Genomic DNA, 17,033 nt, shown 5'->3' with positions numbered 1-17,033 from the left:
ATAAATTTAATTATAAGAGGAGATATAATAACTATTAGGTTTAAAGGATATATAAGAAAGTATTATAAATAAATATATGATATACCAAGAATATGAGTTATACTGGACTTTAACAACCCTCAATTATGGTATTTACCTAATGCAACTAAATTCTAAGAATAATAATACTATTTGTTTGTTTTTAATAATATTGGAATTATAAATTATTAAGGAAATATAGTTTATTTAATAAACATGTATTATTGTATATAACTTATTATGTTAATTTCGAATGGTCCATTATATTTAAATAATAAATAAGAATGATTTATTTTAAAGAACAAATAGATCTAACTTACCAATGGACCATTAAATAATTATTATTAAATGAACACAAAATTACCTAATGTAACTAAATTCTAAGAGTAATAATAATTTAATACCATTTATTTGTATTTAAATAATATTAGAATAATAATAATTATAGATTATTTAATAAATTTGAACTATTATACGAGATATAATTTATTAATGACCATTATATTTAAATAGTAAATATGGATATTATATTATTCAATTTTGGATATACTCAAATTATCAAATGAATTATCTTAATATATGAGCTAACAATACTGAATTATATTCAATTTTAGATATACATGTACATTTATTTAAATTAACAAATGAATTCCTTTATTTACCTGTTTTAGCTATTTATAGGAATGTTAATAATTAAATTAGGGGTTTGACTAGGATCATTAGGTCAAAATTAGCCGTTGGCAATATAGCCGTTGGAGTCTCTGCACACTCTATTTAATCAGCTAAGCCGGATTGGTTCTTCAACTTGTCCTGACGATGAACCACACTGGTTGGTTCGAAACGCGTCGACAAAAGATGGTTTATGTGATTTTGCCGAAGATTATCTAAACAATGTTATGGATCACATAAGTCTAAATTCCTTAATCATTAATATTTTACATAAATTTTTAAGTAGTGACAAAACTGCGACCCCCCATTCTCTATTGATTTATGTTTTTTAATTCCAATTTCTTTAAGAGATGTGTTGTAAACATTCTAAAGATCGCTAAACAAATTTAAAAATAAAAAGTAAGCATATTTTTTAATTATTATTAAAATACTAGTAAAAATGTTCATATTTTTGTATGTATAAAACCGCGACCCAAGAAACTACCCTTTCAAGTTTATAAAATCAATTTTTTTTAATAGAAATTTGAAAATAACATATAACAAAATGTTAAAATTATTTTTTGAAAATTTTTAAAATATATTTTATATTTTTTATAATAAATTTTTTAATTATGATTATAATAACGTATTTTATATTATTCAAAATATAATATATAAAATTATTTGTTTAGAAATTCTACTTCTATTTTTATATATATTTTTAAAGAGTTTTAGCATTTCATTTAACTTTACATAAAGTTATTTATATTTTGTGAGTGATTAACCATAGTATTTACCAATATTTACTATTAGTTGACTTATTTGCAAATTTAGTATTTACTTTTTATAACATTATTTATATTTTCTAAACCCATTAAATAGGTTCACTATGGCTTTTACCAAAATTATTGTGAGTTAGCTTTGTTACAAATTTAGCATTTATTTTTTATAATTAACAAGTATGAAACTCAACTCATTTAATTGATATTTTTATATTATTTTTTTTATCTTTTTTCATTTGAGTATTTTTTTGCTTTTGCCATATAATGAGACACATTAACATGCTTTTACCCAGAAGGCAATGCTTTGGCTTCTACCCATTTAGTGACATAATCAGTACAAACCAATATATATTTCTTTTGTCTAGATGGTGGATTAATGGGTCCAATGAAATCTAAAGCCTATTTTTCAAAGGGTTCGATGAGTACATGTGGTTGTAATGGCATTTCTTGAGAGAGTTGGTTTCCCAACTCTTTGGCAGCTGTCACACCTTCTGACATATTATTTTGCATCTTTGAAGAGAGAAGGCCAATAATATCCTAAAGAAAGGATTTTATAGGCCGTCCTCTTGTCAGCAAAGTGCCCACTGCATGGTTCGTCATGACATGCCTTGAGGATGTCAGGCATTTCATCTTCTCGAACACATCTTCTGATCACACAATCTAGCCTTGTCTTAAACAATTCATTAGAAATCCATGAATAATTTGAACTCTCCTGAATAATTTTCCTTTTCTCATTAGGAAATAAGTGTGGAGGTAGCTTCCCTGTAACCAAATAGTTAGCAATCTCTGCATACCAAGGAGTCTTAGTAGTTACTGCAAACAAATATTCATCTGCAAACTTATCCTCTACAGGAGAATCTTCGTTAACATTTTGGATTCTAGACAAGAAATCAGCTACTGTATTTTGTTTCCCTGGTATATCTAACACAGTGATATTGAACTCTTGTAAAAGTAAAAGCCATCTTGTAACTCTGCCATTAGTAACAGGTTTGTTCATGAGATATCTAATTGCAGAATGATCAGTATGGACAAAAGTTTCATAGCCTGTTATATAATGTCTAAACTTGTTGATTGCATGAACAACAGCTAGGAACTCTTTCTCAGTCATAGTATAGTTTAACTCAGTGGGAGTCAAATTTTTACTGGTGTAGTAAATGGCATAAGGAACTAAATCATTTTGACCCAACACAGCTCCTAGAGCTGTATCTGAAGCATCTGTAGAAATATGGAAAGGAAGTTTCCAATTTGGTCCTCTCAAAATGGGTGCTTCAGATATTCTTGTTTTCAAAGTTTCAAATGCAGATTGACAATCAGGATCCCATTTGAATTCACAGTCTTTTGTAAGTAATTTGAAGAGTGGAGATGATATTTTGGTGAAGTTTTCAATAAATCTTCTATAATATCCAGTAAATCCAAGAAAACTTCTAACATCTTTTTGACAATTTGGAATAGGCAACTTGGAGATGACTTCAACTTTAATCCCATCCCCTGAAATATGATGTCCTAAAACAATCCCTTCAGTAAACATCATAAAGCATTTTTCATGACTTAATGATAGGTTTGTTTCTTTACATCTAATAAGGACTTTTTCCAAATTCTCTAATGCCTCTTCAAACGAATTACCATAAACTGTAAAATCATCTATATAAACCTCTACACAATCATGGATCAGATCGGAAAAGATTCCTAGTACTGCCCTTTGAAATGTTGCAGGTGCATTACATAATCCAAAAGGAAGTACTCGGTAAGCAAAAGTTCCCCATGGACAGGTAAATGTGGTCTTGTCCTGATCTTCAGGTGCTACCTGAATCTGATTGTAACCACTAAAACCATCCAAAAATGAAAAATACTTTTTGCCTGCTAAAGTATCTAATACCTGATCAATAAAGGGTAAAGGAAAGTGATCCTTCAAGGTTGCTTTGTTCAATTCTCTATAATCAATGCAAACCCTCCATTTAAACAATGTAAACTTTGAAACGGGAACTGATACTGTTACCCGTTTTGTAGAGATAGCAAAAAAGTGACCCGATTTTGAAAAGGGGTGATGCAGAACACACGTGTTTTTTTTAGAGCATAGTTTTTTGCACTTTTATTTTTTTTATGTACATTGCGTTTTAGAATGGTAGTGATTTTCATGCTAATTTTAAAAAATGGTTATTCTGCATCAGACCCTTTTTTTAAAAGACCTATCTTTTGACTTTAAATTTTCTAATGTATGAAATGTAAATAATTATTTCGTAACCCTTTTTTTAAAAGACCTATTTTTTGAATTTAAATTTTCTAATGTATGAAATGTAAATAACTATTTCGTAAATTTAATAATTTTCGAAGTGATCTTCTTCTTCATATTTTCTAGTTTTTTTTTTTTTTTTTTTTTTTTTTTTTTTTTTTTTTTTGTAGTGAGGCTTTTATTGATTTGCATATTTAAAGAAGAAAGTCGATATTTTACATTTTCGATATTCTACATGTTTATACATCATTAACTAAATTTGCAATCCACATGAAATAATTGTCTCTAAAAAACAAATATAAAAATATATATAGAAAAGACAAAAACAAAAAATAAAAAAATGTTAAAAAAATTTATATCATAAACCATAAAAGAATTTGGGAAAAAAAAAAACAAAATTATTTATATATATATATATAAGTAAGTAAATATTAAGAAATAAAAAATATATATATATATATATATATATATATAACAAAAACTAGAAAAAAAAAATAGAAACAAACAAGTTTAAAGAAAAAAATAGAAAAATAACGAAAAGAATTTAAAAAACTAGTGAAATTAATATTAAAAAAAAAAAACAAAAAATGTTAAAAAAAAATCTCACAAACCATAAAGAATTTGGAAAAAAGAAACAAAATTATATATATATATATATATATATATATATATATATATATATATATATATATATATAAAAATATATATATATAAGTAGAAATAGAGTAATTAAAAAAAAAATTAGAAAAAACTAAAAAAAATAAAAAAATAAAAACAAACTAGTTAAAAAAAAAATTAACGAAAAAAATAAAAAAAAAACTAGTAAAATTAATATTAAAAAAACAAAAATAAATTTAAATTATAAAAAAAAACCCAAAAAATGGTTATTTTTTATTAAAAAAAAATGCAATTATCTTTTATTGAATATACCTATTTTATTTAAAAATAAATAAATAATTTTTTTTTAAACAATCTTGTCTTTTATTAAAAAAAAAAAAAATTAAACAATTTTTATTATTATTATTTTTTAATTTAAAAATTCAAATTATTAAAGCTTCATTTTATATTTTCAAAAAAAATAAAAAAAATTAAACCTACATTTTATGTTTTTAAAAAAAAATAAAAAAATTTAAATTTACATTTTTTTAAACCATCTTTTTTTAATTAAAAAAAAAAAATTATAATGTTTTTTTTAAACAATTAGTTATTTATTTCGAAATATAAATCATAAAAAAAAAATTAATTTTCTCAAAACAAATTTTAATTTTTTAGTTTAAAATTTAAAAAATTATTAATTTTTTTTTTTCAAATTAATATATCAAAATATATCTGAGGACATATGGGAGTCAAAGATGCTACCCTACCATGTAATCACAAAAAGAACAATAAATTAGGAAGACGAAATTAATTTTTGGTATTGGAAGTGAATTCTAACCTATGGTGTGACAATTGGATTACATGAACAATGTTTAAAAATCACAATACCTCACACCCATTAAAAAGCAAAATCGTTAGTCAAATGAACTTCGATTAAGTGTGAACCCTCAGGAAAAAAACTTGTGACTATGTCTACAAGAAAATCCACACCATTATAAATAACAACATTGCAAAATAAATTACTCATCGAAAAGAAAATGAAACTCAATGGTAAAAGAGTCACGACTCAAAATACTCATAAAGAAAGGAAACATAAATCTAACCTGGAATTTATGACCATGTTTCTTACTTGCCAACTAGAACCCGCTACCAAAAAATTCCAAGTCTTGTAATTCAGGCAAAGAGAGAACCAAAGTCGTAGAAGTAAAATTAAGAGACAAGGGTTAGAATAGGTCTTGTGGGTTCAGATCCCACTTCCGAGTAGATGGAGTGACAATGAGACCATAAAGACAGAATGGGGTTGTGTATTTAACTCCAAAACCACTCTTTATCGATCTGAACCCTAGAAAGCATATTACATGGATACGCAGACACGTCTGGTGTACCATGTACCTTCGATGAATTTCCACAGGTTTCCACGCAGCTTCTATGTCGGTTACAACTATTAAAAATTATCATGGTTGTGAGATTTCCAATGCGTTGATAACAACATTATTAAGTCATACACCACCTTATTATATGTTGCGCACTCTCGGAATGTCAAAAGCTATACCAACGAGTCACAATAATGCAGTCCATGATATAAATTCACATTCATAATATGAATGGAGGATCTATATATAAAGGAACCAAAGCCTTTCCTCCGAGATGTAGTCATGTAGTCAGGGCGTGCAGGCCCTTGGGCCCCCGGCCGCGCCACCACCGGGCGGCGGGAGAGCGTGAGTCGATTGCGGGAATCGACCCACGGCCCTCCCACCGCCTGGTGGTGGCGCGGCCGGGGGCCGTTATTTTTTTTAATTTTTTTTTAAATAAAACAATATTATATGCATTGAAAAAATTTAATATGTTTTTAAAAAATAATTTTAATAAATAAAAAATAAAAAAGGTTTAATAATATTTTTTAAATTTTTTTAATAAACGTAATTTATAATTTTTTTTTTGATATATTAATTTGAAAAAAAAATTAATAATTTTTTAAATTTTAAACTAAAAAATTAAAATTTGTTTTGAGAAAATTAATTTTTTTTTTTATGATTTATATTTCGAAATAAATAACTAATTGTTTAAAAACAAAAGTTATAAAAAAATTAAAATTTAATTTTTATTAAAATATTTTAATAGATTTTTTTATTAATTTTTTTAATAAATTAAAATTTAATAATTTTTATTACTACTGTTTAATGAATTTTTTCTTTCAAATTTAAAAAAAAAAAATACGTTTTAAAAAAAATTATCTTTAATTTTTTTTTTTTGTTTTTAAACAAATAATAAAAATTTAATTAAAAAATTTATTTATTTATTTATTCTTAAATCAGAAAGACTTTTTTTTGTAAGTTGAAAATATTTTTTTATTTTTTTTATTGGAAAATACCTATATTTTTAAAATTTCGATTTTTTTTTAGTTATTTTTTTTAATAATTTGAGCTTATTTTGTCTTTTTAATTTTTTCTAAATGTTTTTAATATTAATTTTACTAGTTTTTAATTTTATTTTTTTGTTAATTTTCTAATTTTGTTTAATCTAGTTTTTTTTTTTTTTTTTTTTTTTTTTTTTTTTCTCGTTTTTGTTAATGATTTTTTAATCTTTATATTTTTACTTACTTAAATTTATATATATAATTTTTTTTTTTTTTTAATTTTTTTTTTCTAAATTCTTTTATGATTAAACAATTTTTTTTTAATATTTTTTATTTATATTTTGTCTCATATATATGTATTTTTACATTTATTTTTTAAGTAATCATCATTTTAATCTTAATTTCACTATTTTTTATTTTTTATTTTTGGTTAATTTTCCATTTTTTTTTTTAAATCTAGTTTTTTTTTAATTTTAATTTTTTTTAGTTTTTTGTTAATGTTTTTTTTTTTTTTTTTTTTCTATTGTTACCTACTTAATTTTATAGTTTTTTAAATGTGTTTTTTCTTCTTTTCCCAAATTTTTTTATGGTTTACATATTTGTTTTTTTCCCCAATTTTTTTGAAATATGTTTTTTTTTACTATTTATTTGTTTATAATTTGTAATTTTTTTCTAGTTATTTAATTCTTATTTTTTATAGGTTAATTTTGTTTTGTTTTTTTTTTTTTTTACATTATACATTTTTATGATTCATTTTATTTTTGATGTTTGATTTTTTTTGTTTTGTGTTTTTTATTTTATGTTTTGTTTTTAGTATATATTTTTATTTATGTTTTGTTATTTTTGTTTTTTACTTTTTTGTTTTGTGTTTTTCCATTGTTTTAATTTTAATTTTAATTTTTTGAAATTTTAATGTTTTTTGGAGTCATGATAAAATATTTTATACTATTATTTTGAAATGCCGAAATTTCACCCTTGAAAAAAAAATTGTTATCCTAGCATCAACACTTTTCGTTTTGAGGGTGTTTTTTGCACAAAATTTACCATTGAGAAAAAAAAAATGTTATTCGAATATCAACACTTCGTTTTGAGGGCGTTTTTTGGACAATTTTTGCACCAAAAATTGGTTTTCACCGTCATTTTTAAAACATGTTGAAAATTTAGCTTGGAAAAAAAAAGGTATTCCAGCATCAACACTTTTCGTTTTTAGCGCTGTTTTTGATGTTTTTTCAGGGTTTTTTGGCCAGAGTTCCCGTTTTGAGTTTATAGTTCCCGTTTCAAAGTTTACATTGTTTTTACCATTCTTTTTAGGTATTATAACCAAAGGAGAAACCCATCGGCTATCTTAAATTGGATAAATGAAGTTCACATTAAGTAACTTTTGGAGCTCTTCTTTCACTATCTCTCTAAGGTTTGGATTCATCCTTCTTTGAGGTTGTCTGATTGGTCTACTGTTTTCCTCAATGTAGATGTGATGAACGCAAGTCTTAGGGTCAATACCTTTCATATCGGTATACTCCCATGCAAATGCAGTAGAATGTTTTTGCAAGATTTTGGTTAGCTCTTCCTGTTGTGATCTTTCCAAATTTTTGTTGATATTCAATGCTTTTCCTGGAAAGATCTCAATGGCAGAACTACCAAATTCTTCCATAGAGAAAAGAGACATTTGTCTAGATGATAGATACTCAATGTCAGAATCCAACTGAAATTGTGTAGTCATATTCTGAAGATATTTCAAAGTTTTCTAATGTGTTCAGAATTTGACTATCTTCACTGATCTCAGAAATGGTAAAGACAGGTTGTATAGTATCTTCATCATCAATCCACTCATTATCTCCTATTTCTGTAATTGCTTTTGCTGGAGGATACATATTGAATTTCTTTGTTGAATTACCATCAGAAATATACATATCCCCAGAACTACAACTGATAAAAGCATCAGCTGTGGCTAGCCAAGGTCTTCCTAAGATGAGAGGATGTCCTCCTAGATTACTCTTGGGAGTTAAAATCATGAAATCCACTGAATATTCCCAAGAGTCTAAGGAGACTGAAATGTCTTCTAATACACCATCTAGTTTGATAATTGATCGATCTGCAAGTTGCAGTAAAGTAGGTGTAAAGAGAAGGTTAGGAAGTTTCAGTTGTTCCATAGTCTGTATACTCATGATGTTAATAGCAGCCCCTAGATCAATCAAAGTATTAGGAATTTCTACCCCATTGATATGTGTTTTGACAATTGGACTACCGGGATCTACATACTTCTGCATAGTAATTTTTCCCATCATGATATCTGAAATTTTTCCTACCAGGTGGATTCTTCTTGTATCTCTTGGTTTCCTTCCTAGTCTTTTAAGACTCAACTCCTTTATAGTTTTAGCTAGAATAAGAATCTCTTTAATGGCTTGTAACAAGGGAATCTTGATACAGACATTCTTCAATTCATCTAGAAAATCATAGTCAGGCAACAAGATTTGTTTTTCCACTCCTTTGTCAATTTGTAATCTTTCAGGAAAAGGAGGTGTGGATGAAGATGCAGGTTGCTCAACTATAGGAGTTGTGGGGGTTAACTCTTTTTCTTTTTTTTCTGAGTGTTTTGGTTTTGAAGAGATGCTTCAGAACCTTTATTGGCTTCAAGAGATTCTTCCTCAGAAATGCTTTGATTTTGGATATCTATAGAAGGTTTATCTAAAACTCTGCCAGATCTAAGTTGTACATCATTGAGAGGAACAATCATATAGGCAGGAAATTGTTGACCTTCTATCATGTAAGCATTTTGAGGGTTTTTATTATTGGGGTTTGGCAATGGCTGAGAAGGAAGTTGATTTGACTTCTGTTGGAATGGGAGCAAGAGTTGAGAATTTGGATTCTGTTGAGAAGGTTGTTGTTGTTGAAATGGCAATGATAATTGTGGATTTTGATTTGGAAGTTGTGGAGCTTGTTGATTTTAAAAATATGGAGGATATTGATAAAATTGAGCAAATCTCCCATAAGGATTTTGCATACCTTGTACCCATGATTGAAAAGGATTTTGAGGTTGGGACCAAGGTTGTTGCCAAGGATTCCAATTTGGTGGGGGTTGAAAATTCATAGAGTTGTTAAACCCTTGATTTTGTTTCCCCTGCCAAGGTCTCCTTGCAACAAAACAGAGAGACTCGATTGTATTTGGATCTTCTTGAAAGACAACTTTGAGCCCAGGAATTGAAGGACAATCCTTGGTCTCATGATTCTCTGAACAAATTACACATGTTTCTACAACTTTTGCATCCAAGGGACATTCCCTTAGAGCATGTTTCTTTCTACACTTTGGGCAAAAGATGGCCAAAGCCTCAGCTTCTGCTTTCTGCTTATTGTGAATCTTAAGAGTGTCTAGTTGCTCACTAAGACTCCCTAAGATGTCAGTCTTGAATTCATCAAGCATGTTGCCAATCTCAGCCCTACTTACTGATCCAGTTGCAGATTTGTTTGCTCTGATGAGAGAAGGATCTCTAGGCCCTTTTTGAGTTTTAGATTTCCCCCTTGAGAGATGGACACACAGTTCTGCTATATCATGACCATCATGTTCAAAATATCTATCCATTCATCTCTAATGGCTTTTAATAGAAGGGCTTTCAAGGTCTCCTCATCTAAGTTACTCATTTTTGCTCTTTTCAGATTGTATTGGAATCTTTCAAGTAAATCCTCCAAGTTTTCATCTTCTCTTTGAACCATTTTGAATACCTCATCCTTATGATTGGTGGGCATACAATAGTCCAGGTACCTATCCAAAAATGTTTGTTTCATATCATTCCAAGTCCTAATGGATTGAGTGAGTAACCCCATGAACCATTTCAAAGCTAATCCTTTCAATGTTGAAGGAAACAGTTTGAGTTTTTGAGAGTCTTCCAGATAATCATAAGTTCGACACACGACCTCAAACTCAAATAGAAATGTTTCAGGGTCCTCATTTCTTAACCCATGAAAGTTTGGGAGGACAGATGGTGAGATGTTCTTCATTGTGGCTCGAGAGTCCTCATCGACTATAGGAAATCCGAATGAATTATCTCCATCCCTATTTCCCCCAATGTTACCTCTACCTCCTCCATTATTTCCTCCTCCTCCTCCTCTACCTCTACCAAATCCATTTGCTCCTTCTTCTGTCATGGTAGTTTTCCCGGAGACTTCAGAGTCCTCTAGTTCTTCTACTAATGGAAAATGAGGAGGAATTTCTCCCTCTTCTTCCTCAGGTGATTCTACTTCTTCAATTACAATTTGTCTCCCTGTAGAAGGAAGGAAAGGATCTCTTCCCAATTCAGATTCGATGGATGGTGTGGGAGAGTCAACTACTACCTCTTGAATTCCAAGGATCCTAGGGCTAGGAGTGTTGGTTGGAGATGATGGAGGTGTCTCTTGTCTATTCCTTGAAGTAGATGGAGTTGTAAAAATCGAACTCTTGGCTCTAGCTAAAAACCTTCCCCTAGAATCTCTTGCTCTATGCATGTCATTTTTTATTTTTCTTCAAGTCGGGCTAATAATTCTCTTTCTAATCTTCCAGGTCACTCTAGCTGCAAGAAGAGAGCATACTCAAGAAACTATTAAACCAATAACTTTCTCTTTTCTGATCCTCCAGATCACACTAAGTGCAAGAGTAGAGCATACTTTGAGAGGTTATCAATTTTCCTTCCTTGAAATTTCTTGTTGTTTTTTATTTTTTTAAGAAATTGGCTACCTAGTTTCACTTCCTCGGCAACGGCGCCAAAATGTTTGGTCAATTTAGTGTGATCTAAATTGCTATTTAAAATGTCAATCCGGGGTTCGTAAACTGACGAAGTGAAGTGTACTATATGTACTAGGTAACCATTTCCTTAATCTTTTGTCGTTTTTGAGTTTTTAGTTTATTTTTGGATTTATCTTTCCCTAATGTGTGATGGTGAAAATGAAAGTGAAGTATGAAGTATGGATGGTGATGGTGGTTTCTACAGTGATTTTCTCAAACTTGAAAGTGCTCAAGAAGAAAGCTTTAAAACAACTAAACTGAAATCAATTCTTAAGAGAAAGTAAATGCATCAAACAGTGAACTAATGACAATGGCCCAATATCCTTGCTACTAAATGAAAAGAAAGTAAAAACTGAACTTAAAGCAACTCAAACCAAAAACAAAGCAACTAATTCACACTACTTAAACTCTTCAGATCCTTTACCCTTCAACTCAATCTACCTTGTGGGAAGTAATCATGAATAAGTCAAGCAATATTCTATCTAAATGGCAAGAAATTAAATTGCATAAAAGAAACTAGTCACACTACTTTAACTCTTCTGGTCCTTTAACCTTCAGCTCAATCTACCTTGTGGGAAGCAACCATGAATAAGTTTAAGCAATATGATAACTAAATTGCAAGAAATTGAATTGCAGAAAGGAAACTAATCACACTACTTCAACCCTTCTCATCCTTTATCCTTCAGCTCAATCTACCTTGTGGGAAGCAATCATGAATAAGTTTAAGCAATATGATAACTAAATCACACTACAGTTAGTAATATTCTGATTTCTTGCTAATAGAGTCACTTCACTATAGAAAGAAACCATAAATTGATGAGCAGTATGATATCTAAATAACAAAAAAAAAAAAAGAGCAAATCACAATCTTGAAAAAAGACAATATTGAAATTAAACTTCAGAAAATGAAAGTTAGCAGGAAGGACAAGATGATCTCATATGTCAATAGTTATCAAAAAGATGAAAATTTGCCCGGGCTGCCTAAGAAAACCTGCGGAAAAACACTGATCAGTTGACAGCTATAAGAAACATCAAACAGCGTGTTATGTACAAGATAATGATTATGAGAACAGAAACATAATAAAACCAAATGAAAACTTTACAAGGCTTCAGCGCGCAGGGGCCCTCTGCCACTTCAGCCAGTCAACGAGTAATCACAAATGAACTCAGAAAAGTCTTCTCATGTATTAAAGCAGCAACATATATAAAACAGTGGGGTGATAACAACAACAGTTCAGAAATTACATATCCAAAAAGCTTCTTTACAGCGTTCATCGATGCGTTATTTATAATGAAAAGTGTTGAACTAACTAACTAGATTCTACACTATTGACTGTGTTGTCAAAGACACGTAGATCCCTTCAGCCGAGATCTAGCGTAACTGTCATCATGTCTATTAAATCTTCGGAGTGGTAACTGTTGAATTCAAGTTACGGGAATGATCTCCAGGTGTGCCAGTGTCTTCATGAGCTGAGGACTGTGCCACGTAAACGCTCACATGCTCAAAACAGAGACGTGCCACTGCTGAACTCCTTAGTTGGCTTTTCCTTTGACCCTCGTTGACTGTGACCTTCCATGGATGATTTGGCTGATTTGAAGGGACATGTTCCATGTATCCGTCACCTGGAGCTTGCCCATGTGGCTCATTTCTTCATAGGACACCTGTCGCACAGCTTTTAACAAAATAGTTGTGGAATCCTATGCTGGCTGCGGAAACCTGTGCTGGCTACGGAAACTAACAAGTTTCCGCAGCTGCATGAACAAAAAAACTAAACCAAACAACAGTCATAAGCATAGTCAGAAAACCATGTAAAAAGCTCTTTTTAAACTATAATGCAATGATTTAACAGCTGGGTGGATGAAATAAGTGGAAAAGGGAGGCTGATAGGGTGTATAGGAAGGTGCAGGTTTGAGGCTCAACAGGGAGATAGAAGAAAGACAATGTTTTTACCTTGAAATCATCATGCACTGGTGCAGGAAAAAAATAGCTGCAGCAGGAAGTAAGCGTTTACTTGAAATAAAAATGTCCATGCTAGTTACCCCAAACTTGGGTAAGTTCTTGGTTTCGTGAACCTGCTTCTTCTTTATGGCACCCAACATATCTAAAAATCAAGTAACATTCACTTTTTATTAAAATTTCGATCTTCTTGTCAGCATGCTAGTTTTCAAGTTGATCCTTCTGCAATCATGTCAGTCAACTAATTTTCATAATTACATCAATTTTTTTTCTTTTTATTTTTTTTTCATTTATTTTTTCAATAAGGATAAGAAGGAATCAAATCTTCAACAGGTTAGTGTTAACACCTACCAACTCCTTTTAAAATGGTTGTTGGACTTGCTGCATAAAATCTCCTTTGGTAAGGGGCTAAAAATATACCTTCAGTCTATGCTTCTTTACCAAGAACACAGAATTCCATCCATCAATAGTTTTGATTTCTACAAATCCATTTTTGAACACTTTGACCACCTCATAGGGTCCCATCCAACGTATATCGCATTTTCCTTTAAAATATTTGAATCTTGAATCGTAAAGGAGCACCCAATCACCTGGTTGGAACTGCTTCTTCCTGAATGGACTTGTCATGCCACTTCTTGTGTTGTTGTTGAACCAAGATATTCTTTTGAACAATATCCCTTCAGAATTCATCTAACTCGTTTAATTGTAGAAGGCACTACTGCTGTGCTTCAGAGAGATCTAGTCCCAATTTGACTGCAGTCCTGAAATTCTTGATCTGGAATTCTATTGGCAAGAGGACTTGTTTTCTGTACACTAGCTCATATGGTGTGTGTCTTGTGTTGTTGCTCCAAGTGGTTTGATAGGCCCATAATGCTTCCGATAATTTGTCAGCCCAATCCTTTCTATGCATTTTTACCATCTTTGTGAGGATGGATTCAATCACCTTATTCGTGGACTCCACCTGACCATTTTCTTATGGGTGATACAGTGTAGATTTCCTATGCCGTATTTTGTACTGCTCCATCACACCCTGTACCAAATTAGAAATAAACAACGGTCCACTGTCAGAAACACTTTCTCTAGGCACAACAAATAGTAAAGATGTTATGAAATCAGCTCACAAAAAGATATAAAAGATAGATCAACGCCTTAGAAATAAGCCTCTTCGAGGGGGAAACCTCCTTTACATTACACAAATGAAGAATTCTTGGATGATACAAATGACAAGGCCTCCTTTCTATATATAGGAGTCTAAGGGGTCATAATATAATCAAATCCAACTTAACAATAATAATGTAAGGGCACAATAATAACAATAGTGGGCTTCTATGGGGCACAACAATAACAATATGGGGACTACATGGGCATAACAATATAATAAGGGGGTTTTACTAATAACAATAAAGCATTACACTAGTAGTATAGGGACCTAACATGCCCCTCTCCTTCAAAACGTGTTGCCCTCAATGCTTGAGTAGTTCTTGATGCTTCTGTATAAATTTCTTGTCCTCCCTTGTGGAATCTTCAGTGGGTAAGTTCTTCCACTTGATGAGATACTCTGAAATTGATCGATTTCGTAGCTGTCAGTTATTGTTTCTGTGACTGCTCCAGGTTCCAATATTATTTTTCCTTCCTCGTCAAGTTCTGGCAATATTTTTTGAACTGGGATCTTCTGCAACTTTTGAATGAGTAGCCACACTTCTTCGTCCTTATTCCATTCATCCCTTGCTTTGTTTATCCAATCTAGTTGGATAATAGAAATAACATAAAACAGTGCTTCCACATCCTCATCCTTTATTGAGAGTGCATCTGCAACAACATTTTTCTTCCATTTTTTGTAGATGATTTCAAAGTCATAACCCAACATATTTGTGACCCATTTTTTTTGTGCTTCTAAAGATAATCTTTGTTCTAAAAAGTATTTAAGACTATCATGATCCATTTTTACCTTAAAGTGTCTTCCCATTAGGTAAGGTTGCCATTTCTTAAGTGCATGTAGTATTGCCAACATTTCCTTCTCATAAATAGCTTCCTTGAGATGTAGCTATAAAAATACCCAATCACCTACATCAAAACTTTTTTCACTACGATGTTGATCTACCTGTTTTTCATTTAATTCTTCACCAAAGTGGCGCTATCCTTTAAAAGTTGGATAACTTGTTGTCGATGCTCGATGTGATCATTCAGTGCTTGAATCTTTTTCTTCTTCATATGTCCTTCTATCTTGATAGTTTGAGGGGTGGTAATTTCTTCCAATGCATTAAAAGATATGGTCGGATTGATTTCTTGATGCTCGATGTGATGTTTCACTTCTTGAACATTTTTCTTCTTGATATGTACTTCTAGCTTGATAGTTTGAAGAGTGTTAATTCTTGCCAATTCATTATAAAATATGGTCGGATTCATTTCTTCTTTCTTGATGTGATCTTTCAGTTCTTGAACCTTTTTTCTTTTTGATATGTCCATCCATCTTGAGAGTTTGAGGAGTGGTAATTCTTTCCAATGCTTTACAAGATATGGTCAGATTCATTTCTTGTTTCTTTGGGGTTGGTTCCTAGTGTATATCCTCTTATTTTGATGCTTATTGATCATTTTCTTCCTCCTCTTCACAATCCATGTAAAATAATTTCTTCTCAGCGCACTTATGACCTCTTATGTATTTGTTATCACAATTGTAACAAAGCCCTTTTTCTCTCTTTTTTTCCAATTGTTGTGGTGTCAACCTTGTAGGTTGTGGAAGGCTTAGAGAAACAACACTTCCATATTTTTAGTTGTGAGGGGTAGACTTCCTTGCTGCCATAATTTTTCTTTCCACTTTTCTTGCCAACCTGAATGCCTTCTCCAATGAATCAAGTTCCCAAAGATGAACTTCATGTTGAATGTTATCCTTTAAAGTCCCTATGGAGACATCAAGACTTTGCTTCTCTGGAATATCATTTTCCTTTATATTCAATTTTTGAAAGCCCTCAATATGCTTTGCCATTGAACACTTTTGTTTTAGATTTATCAATTGGCTAAATAAGTGTTGTTCTTTGTATCCTCATAATCTGCTATCATTTCCTCCATGAAAATTGACAACGTAACAAGTGGTTTACAAGAACAAATCCCTTTATACCATAAAAATTGATCCGGCTCTAAATATCAAGATGCAATACGTACCTTTTGTAATAGTTGCACCTCATGTAGATCAAAATATTGCTCCATCTGTAGTATCCAATTTATCGGATCATTGCCATCAAACTTCCTCATATCGCATTTTCTTGATTTTAGGAGCCTGATATTGAAATGACTGTAACTCTGTAATTTCAGATCTCCAAGTTTTAAAATTGCGTCTTTCAATGGCCCTCTGTGTTCTCTTTCTAACCCCACAAGTCTGATCAAGATTTGGTTTGGTAAGAAAGAGCTATGGCAAATCTCCCATGATGACCTAATTATAGACTCGTTCAGTAGATCGGTCTTGTATGAAGTGCCACGTGTCATTGTTTCAACCTTAGGATCTGAAAAACATATATAGAAAACTACAGTCCATTCTCTTTCTGTAACTTCTTACGAAATTTCAATCTGACACTCAGAGAGAAAGTTATGATGATTTTCCCAAGGTCACCTATTTAGAATGTAATTCGGGTGTCTGCACAAGCCCTAACGTCCTCAGATTATATGGACGAAAACATAGCTAGACAAGATCTGGAATT

This window comes from Pinus tabuliformis, chromosome J (assembly GCF_031772625.1).
Source record: "Pinus tabuliformis cultivar Carrire ecotype Pingquan chromosome J, CPIR1, whole genome shotgun sequence".
Classification (NCBI taxonomy): Eukaryota; Viridiplantae; Streptophyta; class Pinopsida; order Pinales; family Pinaceae; genus Pinus; species Pinus tabuliformis.
This window is presented reverse-complemented; position numbering follows the sequence as displayed.